Raw genomic sequence first — 23,585 nt, forward strand, 5'->3', positions numbered from 1 at the left:
GTAAGTCGCCATTTCTTAAGTGCATGTAGTATTGCCAACATTCCCTTCTCATAAATAGCTTGCTTGAGATGTAGCTATAAAAATACCCAATCACCTACATCAAAAAAAATTTCATTGCGATGTTGATCTACCTATTATTTCATTCGATTTTGCACCAAAGTGGCATTATCCTTTAAAAGTTGGAGAACTTGTTGTTGATGCTTGATGTGATATTTCACTTCTTGAACCTTTTTCTTCTTGATATGTCTTTCTATCTTGAGAGTTTGAGGAGTGTTAATTTCTTCCAATGATTTACAAGATATGGCTAGATTCATTTCTTGATGCTCGATGTGATCTTTCACTTCTTGAACATTTTCCTTCTATCTTGATGGTTTTAGGAGTGGTAATTCCGGCCAATGCATTAAAATATATGGTTGGATTCATTTCTTCTTTCTCGATGTGATCTTTCACTTCTTGAACCTTTTTCTTCTTGATATGTCCTTTTATCTTGAGAGTTTGAGGAGTGGTAATTCTTGCCAATTCTTTACAAGATATGGTCAGATTCATTTCTTCTTTCTCTGGGGTTGGGTCCTGGTGTATATCCTCTTCTTTTGATGTTTCTTGATCATTTTCTTCCTCCTCTTCATACTCTATGTGAAATAATTTCTTCTCAACACACTTATGACCTTTAGTGCATTTGCTATAATAATTGTAACAAAAGCCTTTTTCTATTTTTTCTTCCAATTGTTGTGGTGTAAACCTTGCAAGTTGTGGAAGGCTAGGAGAAGAAACACTTCCATAATTATAGTCATGAGGGGTGGGATTCCTTGTTTCCATAATTTCACTTTCAATTTTTTTGCCCACCTGAATGCCTTCTCCAATGAATCAGGTCCCCAAAGATGAACCTCATGTTGAATGTAATCCTTTAAAGTACCTATGAAGACATCAATCCTTTGCTTCTTTGGAATATCATTTAACATTATATTCAATTTTTGAAAGTCCTCAATGTGCTCTTCCATTGAACACTTTTGTTTGAGATTTATCAATTGGCTAAAGAAGGTGTTTCTCTTTGTATCCTCATAATGTGCTATCATTTCCTCTATGAAAATTGACCACATAACAAGTGGTTTACGAGAACAAAGCCCTTTATACCATAAAAATTGATCCGGTTCTAAATAATTAGATGCAATACATACCTTTTTTAATAGTGGTACACCATGTAGATCAAAATATTTCTCCATCTGTAGTATCCAATTTACTAGATCCTTGCCATCAAACTTCCTCATCTCACTTTTTCTTGATTTTAGTAGCTCGATCTTGAAATGACTGTAACTCTGTACTTTCAAATATTTAAGTTCTGAAATTTTGGTATGTAATAGCCCTCCGAGTCCTCTTTCTAACTCCGCAAGTTTGATAAAGATTTTATTCTCCAATGAAGAGTTATGCCAAATCTCCTACGATGACCTGAATATAGACTTGTTCAGTAGAGAAAACTTGTACAATGTGTCGTGGGTCACTGTTTCAAAACTTCTTCAGATCATATCTCCGAATATATAGTGAAACAAGATCTGAAATTTGGTCTTGAGGTTCAGTATGATTTCGTCTCAACTAGGTTTTTTTCGCTTCTGAAACGGTGCAAAAAAAAGATATAACAAAAATTCCACGATGACCTATTTGGAGTAGCAAAGCCCTAGAATCGAAAGCTCTGATAATAAATGTTATGAAACCAACTCACAAAAAGATAGAAAAGATATATCAACACCTTAGAATTTATCCTCTTCGAGGGGGAAATCTCCTTTACATTACACAAATGAATAATTCTTAGGTGGTACAAATGACAAGACCTCGTTTCTATATATAGAAGTGTAGGGGGTCATAATATAATCAGAGCGGACATAACAATAATAATGTAAGGGCACAATAATAACAATAGTGGGCTTCTATGGGGCACAATAATAACAATATGGGGACTGCATGGGTACAACAATATAATAAGGGGGTTGTACTAATAATAATAAGGGGTTACACTAGTAGTATAGGGGCCTAACAGTTTACATATTATGACATGGAAATTACATGAAAATTTCATGGGCACTTTTATGGTGAAATCTTCTCTAATATGGTTGTTCAGTCTCGAAGAGCACTTAAGCTCATGGTAGGATGCCATGCTTTGCATTAGATGTAAGGGGGATGACCTTGATATGTCAATACTTTTGTGTAGATGTATTTGTAAATACCAAACCATCTACCTTTGCTTCTACTGTGCTAATATTTTTGTTTAATACTTAGTAGCTAATCGTTTTTGTACTTGATTTAAAAAACTTGAGGAGTTTGAAAGGGATCTGGAATGTTTGTAGTTGTATTTTATTCACAAACATGGGGACAGTATCACTGGGCACATTGATTGTGTAGATGAGAGGCCAATTTTCGTGTTGGGGAAAGGCTAGTCATGGTATAATCAATAGCAAAGTATGTGATCATATATGATTTTTTAAATCCGACAAGTAATGATCTTGGAGATGATTTTGTAGATACCACTATAGAGAGAGATCAACCTGAAATGGTCAATACTACTATGATTATCCTGTTTAGGAGTGAGTGTGATAAATGTGGTGTTGAAAGGAGCTAGAATGTGGCATGCAAGACAAGATTATTCCACCACCTAGAGGAGGTCATGACCAATGAAATCAAAACAACCAATGTAGAATCTAATTGGGAGGCCATCATGCCCCATGTTGGTGAAGTTCTTGACCAATGAAATAAGAAAAAATGATGTAGAATTCAACCGAGAGGCCATTAGGCCCCAATATCTTACCTTTATGAAAGCTATGTAAAGTGGTTTCCATCTCCCCTAGAGTAATCTCGCCGATGAGATAATCATTGTCTTCTTCTTAAACAAACTGTCTCAGGATGTGATCACTATTTAATTAATTTTCTTGTTGAAGATGGGCATTGAGGCGTGGGATATTGACCTTAGAAAAATTAGAAAAGGAAGTGGATTTTATGCCATCTGGTTTATTAATGGATCAGATGGTGTTGAAAAAATTCTGATGATTTTCATATTAGTGGAAGAACTTTGTGTTCTCATCTTGTTGATGGCCAAAACTGGTTGTGTCAACACTTCGGAATCCACTCGGTTAGAGCCCCAAATTAGACTCTTTTCCATTTGGAATGGTGGGTCAGAATGGTATTTTGGGGCTAGTTACCCATAAAATGGATGGTGGTGGAAAGGGTGGTAGATAAAGGAATATGATGACGATTAGCAAAGATAAACTAATATTAAGACTAATATAAAACTAAAATTAATCTAACTGCATACTTTACACAAGTATCTTAAAGCATATGTGATAAAAAGATAACATTATTGATGAAAATAAATATTCTCATAAACCAACATTCATAATATCGATTAAAGAATTAATTCTATTAAATAGTTAATCAAGTTAATATTAAGCTCAACACATATGAAAAAGTTCTTTCATTGTTCACTGTATTTTATAATAAAATGATCCCACACATCAAGATTGATTTTTCTTAAAGCATTAAGAAAAAATACATCAAAAATGCATAAAAAATTAAAATACTTCCCTTCAACAATAGAAATAAAACAGAACTGATAAAAGTACCCAATTTTTAGACAACATGTTCATGTTGGAATTGGAATGGTTCAGATATATTATAAAGTAAAACTCAAGTACAAAAGTGCAACCAAATTTTTCTTTTTTCTCCAAAAATCAGAACCCTTTGCATTAGTTCAAAAGGGAGATTTATAGCCTTTCTTTACAACAAGAGGATTGAAAAAAACTCTTTCAAATGATCAACTAAAACATAACAACTATTATTAAAAAGTAAATAGTTACAACAATCTCAAGCAGTTGAATTCAAACCAATAGTTTGTTGTAGTTCCTTTTAATTTCTAGAAGTGGTGACAACCCTAGAGGAGATCGAGGCTTGATGCGTACCTAACATCTAAAAACAGATGCCCTCAGAGGTGGCAACATTTGAATGGATGTACTAGTAAGTGCCTTCGGGACTAGCCAATGACTATGAGGATTGATTAGGAATTGCCAATTAAGGTCAATATTAGCCTTGGTTAATTGGTCAATTCTTTTAACAAACTCAACCCTTTCCTTAGACCAAATATTTCGTAGTTTCCCCACATCTAGTGCTGAATCATCTGGACGACTGGATATAAATTTTGACCCCGGTAAAGAGTGTGTAACAGATTCTACTATAACATTAGAAAAATCATGTACATCATTGACCAATATCTTTACCAAATAAATTATAGTTTTTTAGCATTTGAAAACAATAGATTTTTTCATTTTATGAAATTTAGGAAAATCAGATTTCTTTCCATCAGTGTTCTTCTGCCATTTTATTAGTTTGTTCAAATCATATTTGGTATCATCATAGTAGGTATCCGTATCAACTAATTCATTAGTTAATGCATCTGCCAACGTGCATTGTATTTCAATCAAATTCATCTTGTCACAAAAATGTTATTGTTTTTGGCACTAAGCATTAAGATCATAGGCCTCATGTTTGAATTTGAGTAAATGAGGGGTACCGACCTCCATCTTCTCTAACTTGTGATGTAAATATTTCAATTGTTCATTCTTCATATTTATCTCTTCAACAGGTTAGGTTTGGAGCACATTAAATTGTCCTTCAAATTATGTCAATGTGATATTCTTTTGATTTAATTATGTCTACCATTCTGGTTTGAATTGTTCCTTTTCTTTTATAAATTCTTGTTCCATGGTGGCTATCTTCTCACTCTTCTCCTTTAGCAATTCCCGAACCTCTATTTCTTTATCCATATTTGCAGAGGCATATGCACTTGTAAACTGAGCCAATTTACCAAGTTTATCACTGGGAGTAGAAGAGGATCCTTTCTAAAAAAATTAAAGAGAAGTATCTTCAGGATATTTTCCTGAGACCAATGCATTGGATTCATCTAATTTTCTCTTCTTTCTACCCCTTTTTACTACAACTTTATGCATTGGTGTAACACCCTCCTCCCACATATACCCAAGTAACAATGCCAATCAAGGTAAACATGAGACGAGAGGCTACTATGATCATATTTGACCTCCTATGTGACCTTAAGGAAGTGGAATAGACGGACCATCATACACAGTCATGCAACATCAGCAACAAACCCCTCAGGGGACATGTCAGCCACTCAGACAGCCTGTCCTTGGGTCCCAATGTTGTTCTGGATCTCTTAGGCCATAATCACTGTTGGGTCCCTATAATACTAGTGATTACCCCATTACTATTGTAGTTATACCCCTTATTTATATTGTTGTGCCCCTATTACCCCCATATTGTTATTTCTGTGCCCCATAGAATCCCTCTATTGTTATTTTTGTGGCTTTATATTATTATTGTTAGGTCGGCTGGATTATATTGTGACTCCTTAGACTCCTATATATAGAAAGGAGGTTTTGTCATTTGTATCATCCAAGAATTGTTCATTTATGTAATGTAAAGGAGGTTGCCCCCTCGAAGAGGCTGAATTCTAAGGCGTTGATCTATCTTTTCTATCTTTTCTTGAGCTGGTTTCATAACATTTGGTATCAGAGCTTTGGATTCTAGGGTTTCGCTGCTCCAAACAGGTCATCGTGGAATTTTTGCTATAACTTTTTTTCTGTGACGTTTCAGAAGTCCCAAAAAAAACCCATTTGAGAAGAAATCGCGCTGAACCTTGGGTCTGAATTTCAGAGCTTTTCGCGCGATATTTGCGGAGATATGATCTGAGGAAGTTGGTCTTTTTGCAGACTCCTGAATTACATTCAAAACAGGTGACCTGGGGAAAATCGTCATAACTTTCTCTCTGAGGATCGGATTGAAATTTCGTAAGAAGGTACAAAAAGAGGACGGACTGTAGTTTCTTTGTGTGTGTTTCAGATTCAAAGGTTGAAACAGTGACTCGTGGCACGTCGTACAAGTTTGCTCTACTGAACCAGTCTAAAAGCAAGTCACTGTGGGAGATTTCACATAACTCTTCCTTGGAGAATCCAATTTGGCTCAGACTTGTGGCATTGGAAAGAGGACACAGAAGACTACTACAGGCAACAATTTCAGAATTGGATGATATGAAATTACAGAGATACATCAGATTCAATATCAGGCTTCTATAAAGTGAAAAAAGGTGTGTAGTTTTTTTTTTTTTTAATTTTTGTGTAAGCTTGGTTTAACGGAATTCAAAGGGCATAGTAAAGCATTATTATCGGTAACTGATGCCCCGAGGAAAGAAAATGCAAACACCTAGTAAGGAACCTGAAAGCTCTAGCATGACTCATGAAGAAGAGGAAGAAATGCTACATGATATATCAAAATTACAAGAACAAGTGCAACAAATGTCACGCTCACAAAAGCTAACAGAAGCTAAGATAAGTGGCGTGGAATCTAAGATAAATGGCGTGGAATCTAAGATAAAGGGCATGGAAGCTAAGATGGATGATTCGATGGCAGATTTGAAGATAGATTTGAAGACAGACATGGAAGAATTGAAGAAGTTGCTACAAGAAAGGGTCACTAATGGTGAAAAGGTAGTAAAGGAAACTCATGATGAGAACAAAAGAAATGTTAATCATGATTCCATAGATGCTAATGTTGGATCGAAGAATCACCATATTCCAAAAATCGATATGAGGAAGTTTGATGGCAAGGATCCCGCCACATGGATATTACAGATGGAGCAATTCTTCGATCTCAATAATGTGCAAAACGCACAAAAGGTACGTATGGCAACTTTATATTTGGAACCAAATCAGTTTGTATGGTATCAATGGCTTTGCTCTCGTAAACAATTTATCACTTGGGCAATTTTTACGGAAGAATTGATAGCACATTATGAAGATACAAAAAGCAACACTTTTTTTAGCCAATTGATAAGTCTCAAACAAAAGGGTTCAATAATGGAGCACATTGAGGAGTTCCAAAAATTGAACATAAGGGTAAAAGATATTCCAGAGGAGCATAGGATTGATGTGTTCATAGGGTCTTTAAAGGATAATATCCAACATGATGTTCGCCTTTGGGAACCTGATTCATTAGAGAAGGCATTCAGGTTAGCAAGAAAAATGGAAAGCAAAATTATGGCAACCAGGAAGCATACCACTCACAACTATAAAGATGGAAGTGTTGTTGCCCCTAGTCTTCCACAACCTATAAGGTTGACACCACAACAATTGGAAGAAAAAAGAGCAAAAGGGCTTTGTTACAGTTGTGATAGCAAATACACTAAAGGTCATAAGTGTGCTGAGAAGAAATTATTAGATTGTGAAGAGGAAGAAGAAAAGGAGCAAGAAAGGTCAAAAGAAGAAGATATACTCCAGGAACAAAGCCTAGATGAAGAACAAATAAATCCGACCATATCTTGTAATGCATTGGCGGGAATTACCACTCCTCAAACCATCAAGATAGAAGGACAAATCAAGAAGAAAAAGGTAATAGTGTTGATTGATTCAGGAAGCACCCACAATTTTATTCATTGTAGGGTAGCAAAAGAATTGAATTGCTTCCTATATCCAGCACCAGAGTGTCAAGTGATGATTGCAAATGGAGGAACAATAAATTGCTCTGGAAAGTGCCATAATATCAAGCTATCCATGGGAGAATATGTATTGACTAGCCCAATGCTTTCCATTCCAATGGGAGGTGCTGATGTTGTACTAGGAGTCCAATGGCTACAATCCTTGGGTACAATAGCTTTTAATTTTCAAGAACTTTTCATCAAATTTTCTACGGAAGGAAAGGAAGTTGAATTAAGGGGTATTGCAGGGAAACCAGGAAAGATAATCAGCTCTAATGGCATGACAAAGCTTCTAAAAAAGGAGCAAAGAGGTGTAATTGCACAATTATGTTCGCTAGATGTTTCCACATTGGAATCATCTATTTCTCCAGATCTCCAAAAAGTCCTGGACAATCATTCCAAGGTATTTGAGACTCCCAAAGGTCTCCCACCTATGCGTGATCATGATCATGCTATTCATCTGATTCCAGGAAGTGTTCCTCCAAACATCAGGCCGTACAGATATCCCTATGTCCAAAAAAGTGAAATTGAACGTATGGTTGCAGAAATGCTAGAGGCTGGTATAATTCAACCGAGTCAAAGTTCTTTCTCAGCTCCAGTAGTATTGGTGCACAAGAAGGATGGATCATGGCGCATGTGTCCGGATTATAGGGAGCTCAACAAGCTCACTATTAAAGATAAGTTCCCCATTCCTGTCATTGATGAATTACTGGATGAATTGCATGGATCAATTTACTTCACCAAGTTGGATCTTCGTTCGGGATATCATCAAATCAGAATGAAGATTGAAGACATTCCGAAAACGGCATTTAGAACTCATGAGGGTCATTATGAATTTTTGGTCATGCCTTTTGGCCTTACCAATGCACCTTCAACATTTCAAGGTTTGATGAATTCAATTTTCAAACCATTCCTTAGAAAATTTGTGTTAGTATTTTTTGATGATATACTAATCTACAGCAAGTCTTGGAAGGATCATGTTGAACATGTTGACAGGGTGCTACAACTATTGGAGGAGAAACAATTATATGCAAAAAGATCCAAATGTTTCTTTGGAGTCCAGGAGGTGGAATATTTGGGTCATATTGTATCTCATGAAGGAGTTAAGGTAGACCCTAGCAAAATTAAAGCCATTAAGGAATGGAAAATCCCCACATCCATAAAGCATCTGCGAGGATTTCTTGGGTTGACAGGGTATTATCGCAAGTTTGTTAAGAATTATGGGAGAATAGCAGCACCTCTAACAACATTATTGAAGAAAGATTCATTTTCATGGACTCCGGAAGCAACAAAGGCCTTTGAACATCTTAAAGAGGCAATGTGCCAAGCACCGGTCTTAGCTACACCGGACTTCACAAAAACCTTTATTGTGGAATGTGATGCTTCAGGAAATGGAATTGGTGCTGTTCTAATGCAAGATGAAAGACCCATTGCTTTTGAAAGTCGTCCAATCAAGGGAAAGTTTTTAAGCAAAGCTATTTATGAGAAGGAAATGTTGGCAATACTCCATGCACTTAAGAAATGGCGACCCTACCTAATGGGAAGACACTTCAAGGTAAAAACGGATCATGATAGCCTTAAATACTTTTTAGAACAAAGATTATCCTCTGAAGAGCAACAAAAGTGGGTCACAAAGATGTTGGGTTATGACTTTGAAATCATCTACAAAAAAGGGAAGCAAAATGTGGTGGCAGATGCACTCTCAAGAAAGGATGAGGATGTGGAAGCATTGTTGTGTGCCATTTCTATTATCCAACCAGATTGGATAAACGAAGCAAGGGAGGAATGGAAGAATGACGAAGAAGTGTGGGCACTTATTCGAAAGCTACAACAAGATTCCAGTACTTCTGATACATTTAGCTGGAAAAATGATTCGTTATGGTACAAAGATCGCTTATACCTCTGTAAGAATTCCCAGCTAAAACAAAAGATTCTTATGGAATTGCACACTTCTCCCTTAGGAGGGCACTCAGGATTTTTAAAAACTTACCACAGGGTTAAGAAGGAATTTTTTTGGGATGGCCTTAAATCAGATATTCAAAAGTTTGTGGCGGAATGTTTGGTTTGCCAACAAAATAAAGTTGAAACAATTAAGACACCGGGTCTATTACAACCTTTATCCATTCCAAGCCAACGTTGGGAGGAGGTTTCAATGGATTTTATCACAGGTTTACCCAAGTCTGAGGGAAAGAGTGTCATCATGGTGGTAGTTGACAGACTTACCAAGTATGCACACTTTTGTGCATTATCACATCCATTTAAAGCCAGTACAGTTTCTACTGCATTTATGGAAACAGTTCAAAAGCTACATGGAAACCCAAAGATTATTGTAAGTGACAGAGATCCCATTTTCACTGGAAATTTTTGGACAGAATTATTTTCTTGTCTTGGTACTCAGTTAGCTCATAGCTCATCTTATCATCCTCAATCTGATGGGCAAACTGAGATAGTAAACAAATGTTTGGAAGGATATCTTCGTTGCTTTGTATCTGATAAACAGACACAATGGGTCAAATGGTTGCCTCTGGCTGAATGGTGGTATAACACTTCCTTCCATACAGCAACAAAAATGACCCCATTTATGGCACTTTATGGGTATCAACCACCATCCATCACATCATATTTAAGAGAAAATTCTAAGGTTCAGGCAGTGGAACATCACATCGAACATCAACAACAAGTCCTCCAACTCTTAAAGGATAACCTCGTGTTGGCACAAAATAGAATGAAACAACAGGCAGATCAACATCGCAGTGAAAGAAGTTTTGATGTAGGTGATTGGGTATTCCTACGGCTACAACCATATAAGCAAATGTCCCTAAAGCAAGCTAAGAAGGATAATAAATTATCACCAAAGTATTATGGTCCGTACAAGGTGTTGCAAAAGATTGGTACTATGGCATACAAATTGGAGCTTCCTGCAGCTTCTCGATTGCACCCAGTTTTCCATGTTTCATGTTTAAAGAAGGTTATAGGTGACAAGCTCCCAATTCAAACAATATTGCCAGAACTTGACGAGGAAGGAAAAATTATATTGGAACCGGAAGCAGTCACAGAAACAAGAACTCGACAGCTACGAAATCGATCAATTTCAGAGTATCTTATCAAGTGGAAGAACTTATCCGCTGAAGATTCCACATGGGAGGATGAGAATTTTATGCAGAAGTATCCAGAACTACTCAAGCGTTGAGGACAACACTTTTTTGAAGGAGAGGGGCATGTTGGGTCCCTATAATACTAGTGATTACCCCATTACTATTGTAGTTATACCCCTTATTTATATTGTTGTGCCCCTATTACCCCCATATTGTTATTTCTGTGCCCCATAGAATCCCTCTATTGTTATTTTTGTGGCTTTATATTATTATTGTTAGGTTGGCTGGATTATATTGTTAATCCTTAGACTCCTATATATAGAAAGGAGATTTTGTCATTTGTATCATCCAAGAATTGTTCATTTATGTAATGTAAAGGAGGTTGCCCCCTCAAAGAGGCTGAATTCTAAGGCGTTGATCTATCTTTTCTATCTTTTCTTGAGCTGGTTTCATAACAATCACTCTCATTTTATGGGTAACGGAGAGACCAACAACCTAAAATCACTCTGACAGGCTTGCCTGCCTGCAACTAGAGACCAAAATTAGTAGTTTTATGCCAGCAACCCTGAGATTTAAGCCACTTTTTTAGGCTCGGAGCTCAAGCCACTACCCATAATGGAGTGATAGATTGAAATCAATAAAAGTACAAGGAAGCAATGATGCAAAAGAATTAAGTTGAACAAGACCATAACCAAACCCCTATTAGCCATGATAGACATTTCGTCAAACACATCATCAACATGTAATATATAGGTGTAAATAAAAAAAATATAGGGCATTTGCTACATTATCCTCTATTAAGTCATAGACACATTATCCATTCATATACAAGTAAAAACATGCTGAAAGCCATACATAGTTGTTGTCATAAAATACACATATATCTAGCATAATAGGAACAAAAATACCATAAACATCTCAGCCATCACAATCCATATATACATCAATACATTTACACAGGAAAATCAAGGGAATAAATTTCTCATTAATGAATGTAATGAACCAACTGGAGATGGGACTACCACATTCCACCCGAACATAGATTGGCTAAGCCAAGTGTCTCTTCAGCCAATCATTCCCATGCCATATTCCAAGCATGAATGTGGCACTCATAGGACACACCAAAAACACCAGCCAACATGGATTCCACTAAAGTTCTCCACCTACACCGTGAGTAATTTGAGTGCCTCCTAGTCTTTAAATATTTTCCACGCATCCATGGTCCGATCCAGTGATCACTAGGCCCTACACCAAGACATACTCTTCAGTATTTACTGTGCATCCCATCCCAGGACCACTAGGCCCAACAGAGAGAAAATCCACCTCTTGTATTTACCGTATATCTCACCATTCAATGGAAAGTATTCCTAGGCCTACCGAGGGGTTACTAGGCTAGTGGCTTCGTGATTCTCAATCTGGTTCAGGAACCACTTAGACCATGTGTTTTTCAATTTAGATATCCACCCCACTTAGCTTCGAATCCAATCTGCTCATCCCACATAAACCCTATGAGAGAACCCATCTCATCAAAGTTATCAGGAAATGACAAGACTAGGCTAAAAATATTGTCACACCTAGAAAAACCCATGCCATGGTAGAAAAGAACCACATTTAAACCTATGAATGCCAATTATAGCAAGGAAAATACACATGCAAGTTGATACCTATAATGAAGCCTATTGTAGTTGCTTGATCCTGCATTTCCCTGCTTGATTTTTGCTTTCTCTTTCCTTCTTTTCCTTTCTTTCTCCAATGCAAAAGTGCTCCAAGAAACTCTAAGTGTACAAGAGTGAGAGAAAGAGAATAATGAGAGAGCTCCAAAGCTCCACTGAAAAAAGGTTACAAACTAATCCTCAAAAGCCTTTTTATGAATGAGGCCTCTATTTTCTTCATTTCCATTATTTTCCTTCAATTTCCTCCTCACATGAAACCTATGACCTTTCACCTCTTTTTTCTTCTAATTTCCATTATTTTCATAAATAAATGTGCCAAAAATGCCATTTTGCCTTTGCAAAGGCTTAGCCATTGCGTTTGCCAATTTCCTTAGCCATAAACAACCAAATGAACACCCCCTAGGATGTCCTTCCCAACATTCAACTTGGAATAAGTGTCCCATCAACCATGGTTATTGTTTTTAACTTTTATTACATGGATTTTTCACCAGGGCTATTACAAAACCCTCTACCTTGGGGGACATTGTCCTCGATGTTCAATCACACATATGCCTTAGCAACTTGCTGAAAGAAGACATACCATTGATGGAGCTTTATGACACAACTTGATGCAGTATTTACAATGAAATATTTTCTCAAAACAAAACATCATGACAACATTATAGCATATTTCATAGTGGAGCTTTATAACATATCTCATTATGGTATTTATAATGATCATCCCACTCAGTGCCAACACACATGACATCATAGCATCATGATAACTTAATCACATGATAGCATAGTAACATGACAACATAATCATAATGACATAACACCCATATCACATAGTGGAGCTTTATAGCATATCTCATGGTAATATTTACATTGATATAGATGTGTACATATAGAAATAGTACCAAAAATATATACCAAATCATTTACCGAAGCATATATCAAAACATATACTAAACACCATATCTAAGCATATATCAAAACATCATATAGCATATACCAAACCATCATAAATCATATATCAACCACCATAAAGCATATACCAAATCACCATAAAGCATATACCAATCACCATAAATCATATACCAAACCACCATAAAGCATATACCAAACCACCATATCGAAGTTTATTTTCCTTAATAAACAAACAAGGAAGGATACATAGCCCACATATGATTCGCCATCTCCCATGTAGCTTCATTGGGCCCAAAGTGCTTCTATTGCACTTTAACTTGCTTGATTTCTTGATTCTGGAGCATGAGCACCTTTTTATGCAATATACATTGATGCTCCGACCTTAATTCTCCATCTGGTTCCACTTGCAATACAAACCAGTCAATCACATGACCAACATCTTAACATACTTCTTAAGAAAAGATACATGGAAAACATCATGGACTTTCACTGTCGGTGGCAATGCAAGTCGATAGGCTAATGGCGCAATCCTCTCAATAGTATTAAAGGGTCCGCAAAATCATGGTGTCATCTTAGCACATGATCCAATCTGCAAGGAGCTCTTCTTCAGTTTGATGCGCAAGTACACCTGTTCCCCAACCTAGAACTCCTTGAATAACATGTTCCTATCTGCATAACTCTTCTTCCTATCCTGTGCTGCCTTTAGATTCTTCTTGATCACCTGCATCTCTTGTTCCATGTCTACCAACATATCTGGTCTAGTCAATACCCTACTAATCAGATCACTCCAATTGATAGGAGTGTTACAACTCTGCCCATACCATGCCTTAAAAGTACTCATCGTCAATGATTCTTGATAAAAATTATTGTATGCAAACTCTACCAAAGGGATATACTCTTACCACTTCCTCTGTTGGTGCATCACATACATCCTCAACATGTCCTCTAATATCATGTTGACCCTCTTTTTCTATCCATATGTTCGTGGATGATAAGTGTATTGAAGGCCAACTCTTTGCCCAAACCTACAAATAACTCCTTCCAAAACTTGGAAGTGAACTTTGCAACCCTATTTGACATATTCTTCTTCAGAACACCATGCAGACTAACCACATCTATGATGAATACCTATGCCACATCACTAGTTGAGAATGTAGACTTTACTGGAATGAAGTGTGCAACCTTTGTTAACATGTCCACAATGACCGTGATGGAATCATGCTGCTTCACTGTCTTAGGCAACTCTGTGATGAAATCCATGGAAATAACCTTCCATTTCCACTCCGGAATCTTGATCAGCTATAGCAGTCCACCTGGATGTTTACACTCTACTTTCACTTGTTGACAGTTGAAACACCTCGTCACAAGCACTACTACATCCCTCTTAAAATTCGACCAATAATAATATCTATTCATTAATTTCAATGTATCTTGATAACCTGGGTGACCTAAATAAGGTTTTGCATGAAACTCCCTCAAGATCACCTTCTTGAGCTCATTGTTATTCGGTACATATATACTATCTTAGAACCTCATCATTCCATCTATTGTAAGGCAATAATCCATACCCTGTGCACTTGCACCTGTACATGTTCCTGTACCTGTAATTTCACATGCATTTGTACCAAAATCTTGTTGCAACTTGTGCACAGTCTCCATATACCTAGCATCTTGTTGACCTGCCTGCAAGATCTTATCCTATAAGTCCATCCCATAGGAGCTCATAGCTACTAAGTGATGTACCTGTACCCGTCTGTGGAGAGAATCTTCCACCTTGTTCTCTTTACCTTTGATGTACCTGATCTCAAAATCAAACTCAATGATCATGGCCAACCATCTAGCCTGTCTATCATCCAGATTCAACTCGTCAAACAAATATGTCAACCCAATATGACCACTCACAAGTAAAAACCTTCTACCAAGAAGATAGTGTCTCCACATCTTCAATGCATGTATGATCACTGCTAACTCAAGATCATGTTTCGAGTAGTTCTATTCATGCTCATTTAGTTTATGGGACTCATAACATAACACCTTTCCATCCCACATAAGGAATCCACCAAGACCTCTCTTGCAAGAATCTGTGCATACCTCAAACTCTTAGTCCAAATATGTAATCTGTAACACTGGTGCATGTGCCAGCAACTGCTTAAGCTACTCAAAGCTAGTTTCACACTCATCTATCCATTCAAATTTCTTACCTTTCCTCTACAATGATGTGATAGGATAAGAAATCTACGATAAGTTCTTGATGAACCTCCGATAATAGCATGCCAAACCCATGAAATATATCACCTCATCCATGCTCTTAGGAGCTACCCATTACATTATGGACTTTATTTTCTCTCGATCTACTGCAATTCCCTCCTTGGAGAACACATGCCCCACTCATGTTAGATACATAATTAACATGGATATATGTTGATAAAAAAAAAATGTGAATAGGGCTGCACAATAAGAGATTTGGGACATATTAAAAAGCACCTTGATAAGAGAATAATATGTGAATAGGGCTTGATTTTTGCCGAAAAGAATATGTTAAGAACGTACGAAATTACTAAAGAAATATGTTTAGGCTACTAAATTACATAAGGTTGGACAAATAGATTACTAACTAAGGTTCCAATATGTTTGTGAGAGTAGATATTGCTACCTAGCCTCTTTGTCTTGTCAGCGATGTCATGTAATCATTTTGGAACACAACATTAAAGGTTAGACACACATTGTATGGTCCCTAGTTTTCTCTATTAATTGAGTTCAATTCATGCATAGTGTGTTGCTGAAGTTTTCAACAGTCAAATATTGAAAGAAGTCAAATGCAGTCAAACACTTGCATGCCAAAAATGGACTACCATGATTATGAAAAGGAAAACACTTTTTCAATGAAATTAGTGTTTTCATACTAACCAAACGACTTGGAATAGTAAAAGTGGCATTTACTGCGAGGCTAGTTCATACTTTTCTTGATTTGAAATTGAAATATTGAATGTCATTCAACTTTCACATAGTAAAACTTGACGTAGATGATGAGTTAATCAGTTTGGAGTTATGTCAATAATTTAATTCCGCTGAATTACTTTGTGACACATCAAAAATAATTTATTAAATCATGAAAGTAAAAAAAGTATTATATGAATTGTGATTTGATTTATTGATCGACTTCCTTCATTGTATTTTAGTTATTGAAAGCACCCAATAATAGTCTTGATAATATATTTTACCAGAATATTTGAACAAACTTGGGCACAAAAGAATTCCATGGTGCTTTATGTGAATTCATTGGGATGTCATGTATTCTACATATAACGCTGAAGTTGTGAAGCTAACGAGGAATCAAGGCTCTAGCCATCAACATTACTTTGAATTAGTACGTTGTGAGGTTGATGAGGAAGTCAGGCTCTAGCCATCGACGTTACTTTGAATAAGTTTGTGAGGAGGTAGATAACAGGAATTGAATTGAATGGACGTGGTGATAGAGTAATATAACACTAACCTTGCATGATAAAGGCCACCAATACATTTTTGTGGAGGTTTGCTCGTGTGGAGATTTCCGCACAGTGAAATATTTGCATAACCAAACCTCCTCACAAGTCCAACTTTGATGATGTGGCATGTTGGCGCTATTGGGACTGGCCAAAGATACGACACATACATTAGTTTTGATACCACCTAACTTATATGTTCATTATTCATTTTGTTATCTTTCGTTATCTAGATGGTTGTGGATGTATGCTTAGCTATGATACTAATATGCCACTAACCATGTTGCGGGTGGCTAGTCTCGCTAACTATTGGAAGGTTTGATTGTGGGATTCGATGGCTCTAGTTTTGTCACAATGCATGATATTACAGAATTTCTCTTTCCTTGTAATTCAAAAATTATTCTTATTGTTTCCTACCATACCATAATTAACATTAAAGTAAATTTCAGCTAAAAAGTGGTCTCCTAAGGAAAAATAATAAAATAATAGTTAAAATAATAAAATAAGAGTTATGAATTTTTGAGGCAAAATACTTTCTTTTTAATTGTATTTTTTTGCTGATCTCCTTATAGGTTTATTCAAATTTTAAGTGCAAACACTCATTTGATGCAGAATTAAATTTCACATCCAACGAGTACCCATTACACATAATTTTGAAAAGACCCATGTTGATAAATATTGAAGATACATTAAAAAAGCGTGTTCAACACATTTTTTTAATGTATCTTCATTTTCTTATCAATGTGGATCTTCTCAAAAGTATGCATAATGGGTATGTATTGGATGTGGAATTTAATTATGCATTCAACGAGTTTCTACACTTGAATTTTGACTAAACCTATAAGGAGATAAGCCAATAATACAATTTTAAAAATAGTTTTTCTTCTTTTCCTTCCAAAATATTTACATGTACTTCTTTTTAAATTTAAAGGATTTTGATTAGTTTACATATTATGACATGGAAATTACATGAAAATTTCATGGGCACTTTTAGGCTTAAATCTCCTCTAATATGGTTGTTCAGTCTCGAAGAGAACTTAAGCTCATGCCATGCCTTGCATTAGATGTAAGGGGGATGACCTTGATATGTCGATACTTTTGTACAGATGTATTTGTAAATACAAAACCGTCTACCTTTGCTTCTACTATGCGGATGTTTTTGTTTAATACATAGTAGCTAATCATTTTTGTACTTGATTTAAAAAACATGAGGAGTTTGAAAGGGATCTGGAATGTTTGTAGTTGTATTTGATTCATGAAGATGGGGATAGTGTCACTGGGCACATTGATTGTGTAGATGAGAGGCCAGTTTTTGTGTTGGGGAAAGGTCGGACATGGTATAATCAATATCAAAGTATGCATGTTTTCTATTTCAACTTTCTATCTCTTTGCCTTCTCTTATGGAGATTCAACTTGTAAATAAATATCCAGCTCTGCCATGGATGAAATTTAAACTTTTTATGGAAATTTAACTGGTAAGTGTTACACTAAAAAATGTCACCTTGACTACTTACAGTTAGTATGGCTCAAATCAACAAGTCATGCTACCCTCTTAGGCAAGTCTCATGCCTCTGTTATCCATCTCAAACTCAAAGAAGAGAGAAAGTCTTGTAAAAATCATGTTTATCTCTGGGGTCGCAGGTTCTCTCTAGCCTTACCTGCGGGGACGCTGACCATGTTCACAAAATCCGCGTCCATAGACGCTCTGTATGTTAAGGGACAGGTGCGTCCCTCTGTAAAAGGCAAAATGCGCGAGTTTTATCTTGAAAAAGTTACTTGTGGTTACTTCTAGAACATTCTAGAGGTCGGTTTGATGAAATGGATGCGCCTCCAGTTGGTTCATGTATCTCTATTAAGGGGGAACTTATCCCATCAATAAGGGAGCTATCCCACCCATAGAGGGGGATGATCCCATTGATAGTGGACCTGAATAACCTCTTTACAGCACTATAAATGAAGGCATTGAGCCAGAAGGAGAGGAGGTTGGAGCTATACATTTTCTTTGGGTAAATGCTGCAGGATTTAGGTCTTCCATTAGAGCCCTTGTGAGGAGAGATTGTCTTCACTTGATTCTACTTGGAAGAGGGTGAGCTTTGTCAAAGTAGAGGAAAACCCTTGATGGACCCTGGGAGGAACTTGCACAACACCAAGGCCAGGTTGTAAGAGTTTCTTTGTTTCGTTATTAATACAAACTGGTTTATTTTTCTCAATAGCTTGTGTTAATGAGTTATTTCATGTGTTCCTTGGTCTGCATGTTGAATATATGTTTTATTATATGAAATGCAAGTGCTTGGTAATTGTTTGATTGTTTGTGGTTGCAGGAATTGACTTGAAGGAGGAGCTCATCCGGATCGTCAAGAACGGACTTCAACAACAGCGTTTTGGAATAAGGTAAGCCTAAACACTTGTAGTTTTCATGTTGTAAAAGGTGTATTTAGAGAAAGATCACTCCATTTTGTCTTGTTTGTCATTAGAATGTCTTAGACTTCTAGGAAGGTCAGTCGTGTCCGCACCCTTGACAGATTCCGTGTGACAAATTGGCGACTCCGCTGGGGAATCCATTAATGAGAGAGTCTTTTCCTTTATATGAACTTTGCTTTGAGAAAATCATTTTTATTTTCTGGTTTTTGACTGTGAGAATTAGTATTTGGGTGGCTTAGCTGTAGCTTTAGTTGGCTTTAGTTTTTCTTCCTTTTTCCAGAAAGACGCAGTCTCTGTGTGCTGCACAGTGCGTCCTTGGACGCGCTGTTGTCGACTGCACAGTGCGGGGCCGCACCTGTGACAACGGCTGGCCTGCGTCTTCCTGTAAAAGTTAAGAAAATTCCATTTTTGCCTTAAATTACTTTTAGATTTTGTTTTTTCTTAGTGTTTTCTGCCCAGATCCTTTAGTACCCTGTCAAGAATTCTCACCTGAACTCGTTTTGTGAGCTTTGAGTGTTTTAGTGGTTTTCAACGAAGTTTAGACCTAGGGTTTGATTTTTGGAAAGGCTTTGTAGTGACTTTGAGCTTAGAAAGTTGTCCAGCCTTAGATATCTCTGGTTAGTCAACCTTCTTAGAAGTTGAGCCTGCCGTAAAGTCTCCTTGTTTGAGCAACTTGTCATTTGAGTTGTTTTGGGTCAAATTTCGAATTGCTTGTTTTTAAAGTATTGATTTCCATTTTCAAAAAGGACAAAAAGATTAGAATTTTGTTTTGACTAGTTTTTGGTTCTGCAATAAGCTAGTCCTTGATTTGATTGTGATCAAGTAAAACACCTTAGAAATAATCATTGTTAGTTTTGGCCTCGTTAAGATTGCTTAGAGTAAATTTGCCTTTAGTTTGCTTATGAGTGCATTTTCATAGATTTTAAGAGTTTTTAAGATTTTTTTTTGGTTATATTAGATTTATTTGCTTTATTAAAAGAAAAATACAAAAACATCTTCTTAAAAGTCTTGTTTCAAGTAGCTTTTTGTTTTCAAAAGAAGAAAAGAGTTTTTTTCGTGCATGTAAAGAGAAGTTATGTTTTTATGCTTGGAAAAGAAAAACGAATTGTTTCTTTGATTGTCTTCAATTAAGAAGTTGCTTTTATAAGGATTGCATTCTCTCAACTTTTTAGTTAAGCAATTCATCGAAAAAGTAAAGTAGTGGATAAATCATTTTAGGTGCATTTTGTAGTGGTTTCGAGTCGAGTCAACATACCACTAGTTTCACTTCCATCACCTTTTGACTTAAGAAACAACCTTAAAAGTAACGCTTAAATTAAAATCAATCTAGTAATCTTTATTTTTCTAGGGCTCTGAAGCACCAACATAGCTTAGGCTAGGGTCTTGGAGTAGGTGAGTACTTAACTCTCCAAGACTACAAAACCAAACAGATAGTCTATCTTGAGTAGAACAAATCCAATTGTTTCAGTTACATTCTGGGAAAGCTCCTCTTAAAGGAGAAACACGAGCTCGTGTCCGAACCAGTGAGGGGATCATTCCTCCCTCGTTGGGAACGACGCCAGGCAGTACGTATTACAAACGGTAAACCTCGGATTAACCATTGTCGAGGAGCCAGGGGTCACTTATCGGTAAACCTTGGATTGTTGTCAAGGAGCCGGTAAGGGGATTGGAGCTTGCTACTCTGCCCTTGCGTGCTGTCGGAGTTTAGACTGTTCCCCCAGGTGTAATTGTTGTGATTGGTAACCTTAGTGGCCATAATATCTAGGATTCTACCCAAGGTGACGGTGGAGGGAAGGTCCCACTGTACCTGGAGCAGACGTCGGTTATACTCACTTGGATTTTCTGGGGGGTTCGCTTCACTTCGAGACGGTTAAAGTGGAGGAACTTGGTCCAGTCTATTCATTAAGCAGGTTGCCGGGGTAACTGTTCCACCCACTATTTCTGTACTGAATCCTGCGAGGTTGGGCCTAATCACCAACTAGCGCTTTTGGTCCGGAAGACTACTGTTTGTGTGTGGTTTGACGCTCTAGATTATTTAGGCGTGTGCTTCAAATTTGATTGGTTCTTTAGAAGACTTTAGGTGGTTTGATTTGAAATTTTTTACTTTGATTTCGTGTGTTGTAGTTAAAATCTTTAATTGTGGCGGAATTACCGAGACAGTCCCGTAGACTTCGGGGCAAGTCTCCTGAGATTGTTACCGGGATAGATTTGTTAAGAAAACTCCGTAAATCGCGGGGTGAATCTCCTGAAAACATTCCGGGTCATTTAGAAGGGTTAAAGGTCCTTGTAACTCCTCCTAGTGGCAGTAGAGTAGGTTCACCTGAAGAAGGAGAATCTTCTTTGGTAGTCCATCCAGATTACCAAAGATTAGAAACAGGTTACAATCCCGAAGCTGTTACAGTTTCCGAGCTTGCTGGTAGTTTTTCATCTGCCAGTGAAACAGGCGAAGAACCTGAAATTTCAGAACCTGTTACTCCAACTCCTAGTGTTCCTGATTCACCAAGAATAGAAAGAATTATCACCGAAAATCTTCCTGTTGGATTAATTGCTATAGAAGAACTTGTTCCAGAGGAAGAAATAGGCGTTTCTGATTCTGAAGATCTAATTACCCTTGATCTAAGGGAGCGTGAATCCATCTTTTACAGTCCTCCTAGAAGTGAGTCTTGGTACCTTGCATTAACCAATTTTTTAGACAACTCAGTAGGTTTTTCTACACCTCGTACTCCGGTTCCACCTAGAGGAATTCATTCTCCTGTAAATATGTCTGGTCAGTCGTCTGTGTTTTCACAAAGTCCTGAATCATTTTTACATGGCGGTCCTTCTGTTCCTACTGGGTATCAGTCACTTTCTGGTACCTTTGCGGGAGCATCTCCTCAACCTGTTGATCATGGGTTATTAGTTGGAAACAGTGGTAATGTACCATTGAGTATAGGTGAAGTTTATATGATGTCAGGTTCAACTCCCATTAACCAACCTCAAGGTGGCCAATTACCGCCTGGGGGGCAACCTTCGTTAATGCCTGGGGGGCAACCTCAAGGTACTTCATTTGTGACTGGGGGGCAACCTCAAGGGTATCAACCCCAAGGGTATCAACCCCAGCCTCAATACGTACCCCAAAGTCAACCTCAGTATCAGTATCAACCTCAAGGATGGCAACCTCAAGGATGGCAACCCCAAGGGTATCAACCCCAAGGGTATCAACCTCAAGGATACCAACCTCAAGGTCAAGGTCAACCCCAGTATTCGTATTTACCTCAAGGTTATCAACCTACGGGTCAATACCCTGGTCAAGGTTATCAACCACCTCAAGGGCAATCATATGGGACTACACCTTACAGTTATCAACCCTATCCTCAATACGGCTATGGATCTCAGTATCCTCAACCTGTTACGAGTCAATACCCTGGAATGTTAACATGGGATCCGTCACAGGGTCAACAGATGTCGCAACCAAGTATACAGTCGGTACCTCAAGCAGGACAACCTGCAGTTCCTGGTCCACCCCAGCAACCGCAACCTGTCCAGTCAAGTGTTCAGACCCCTGTAACTTCTGTAGTTACTCAGCCGCCAATTGCACCGAGTACTCCACCTCACACGGCTGCAGCAGCTACCGCTTCATCTACCATGCTTACATCTGGAGTATCGGCAGCTCCGGTTTCTACTGTCCCTGTAACCGCTCCTCAGACATCTGTACCGTTGTCTGGACCCACGGTTCAAACCACAGTCCAGATGCCTGCAGGTCAACCTGGTACAAGTACGGTTGTTACTACTCAACCTCAATTTGTTCAACCTCCGTACCAGGGACAGTATCAACCTGGTCAAGCTGCCCAACAACCGGTTTACCAGTATCAACCGTATCCTGGGTACAATTATCAACCACCTCAACAACCCCAGTACGGTCCGGTTAATCCTGGTTTTCCAGGAGGATATAATATCCCCAATGCGAATCCTGTTCCTAGTTATCCTGGATATCCTCCTCCTGGGGCTGGTATTGTGACTCAGAGTTTCAGAGATCCTAACCGGCAGTTACCATTTATTGCGACTTTAGATTTACCCGACTTGACGCGCCTAACGAACGATCCAATTCAATATCTTCCGTTCTGGCCGCCAATGCCAAATAAGTTGCCCAGCGATATACCCAAGTTCGAAGGTAAGTCTGGAGAGGATCCGTCTAATCACGTGATGACTTACCACCTCTGGTGTGCATCAAATTCCATCTCAGATGATTCTATCCGCTTACGTCTTTTCCAGCGTACACTCATTGGTCTCGCAGCCAAGTGGTACATTGAGTTGCCACGGGCTTCTTTTTACAACTTTAGCCAGTTAGCTACTTCATTCTTAACTCATTTTCAGTTACCAGTCAGATACGATAATGGTACGGAATTATTAACTTCGCTAAAACAATCGACATCCACGTACATTTCTGATCACATCCATGAGTGGAGACGTCGAAGGAGATTAGTGAAAGTTTTTATCCCGG

This window comes from Pinus tabuliformis, chromosome 4_1, assembly GCF_031772625.1.
Source record: "Pinus tabuliformis cultivar Carrire ecotype Pingquan chromosome 4_1, CPIR1, whole genome shotgun sequence".
Classification (NCBI taxonomy): Eukaryota; Viridiplantae; Streptophyta; class Pinopsida; order Pinales; family Pinaceae; genus Pinus; species Pinus tabuliformis.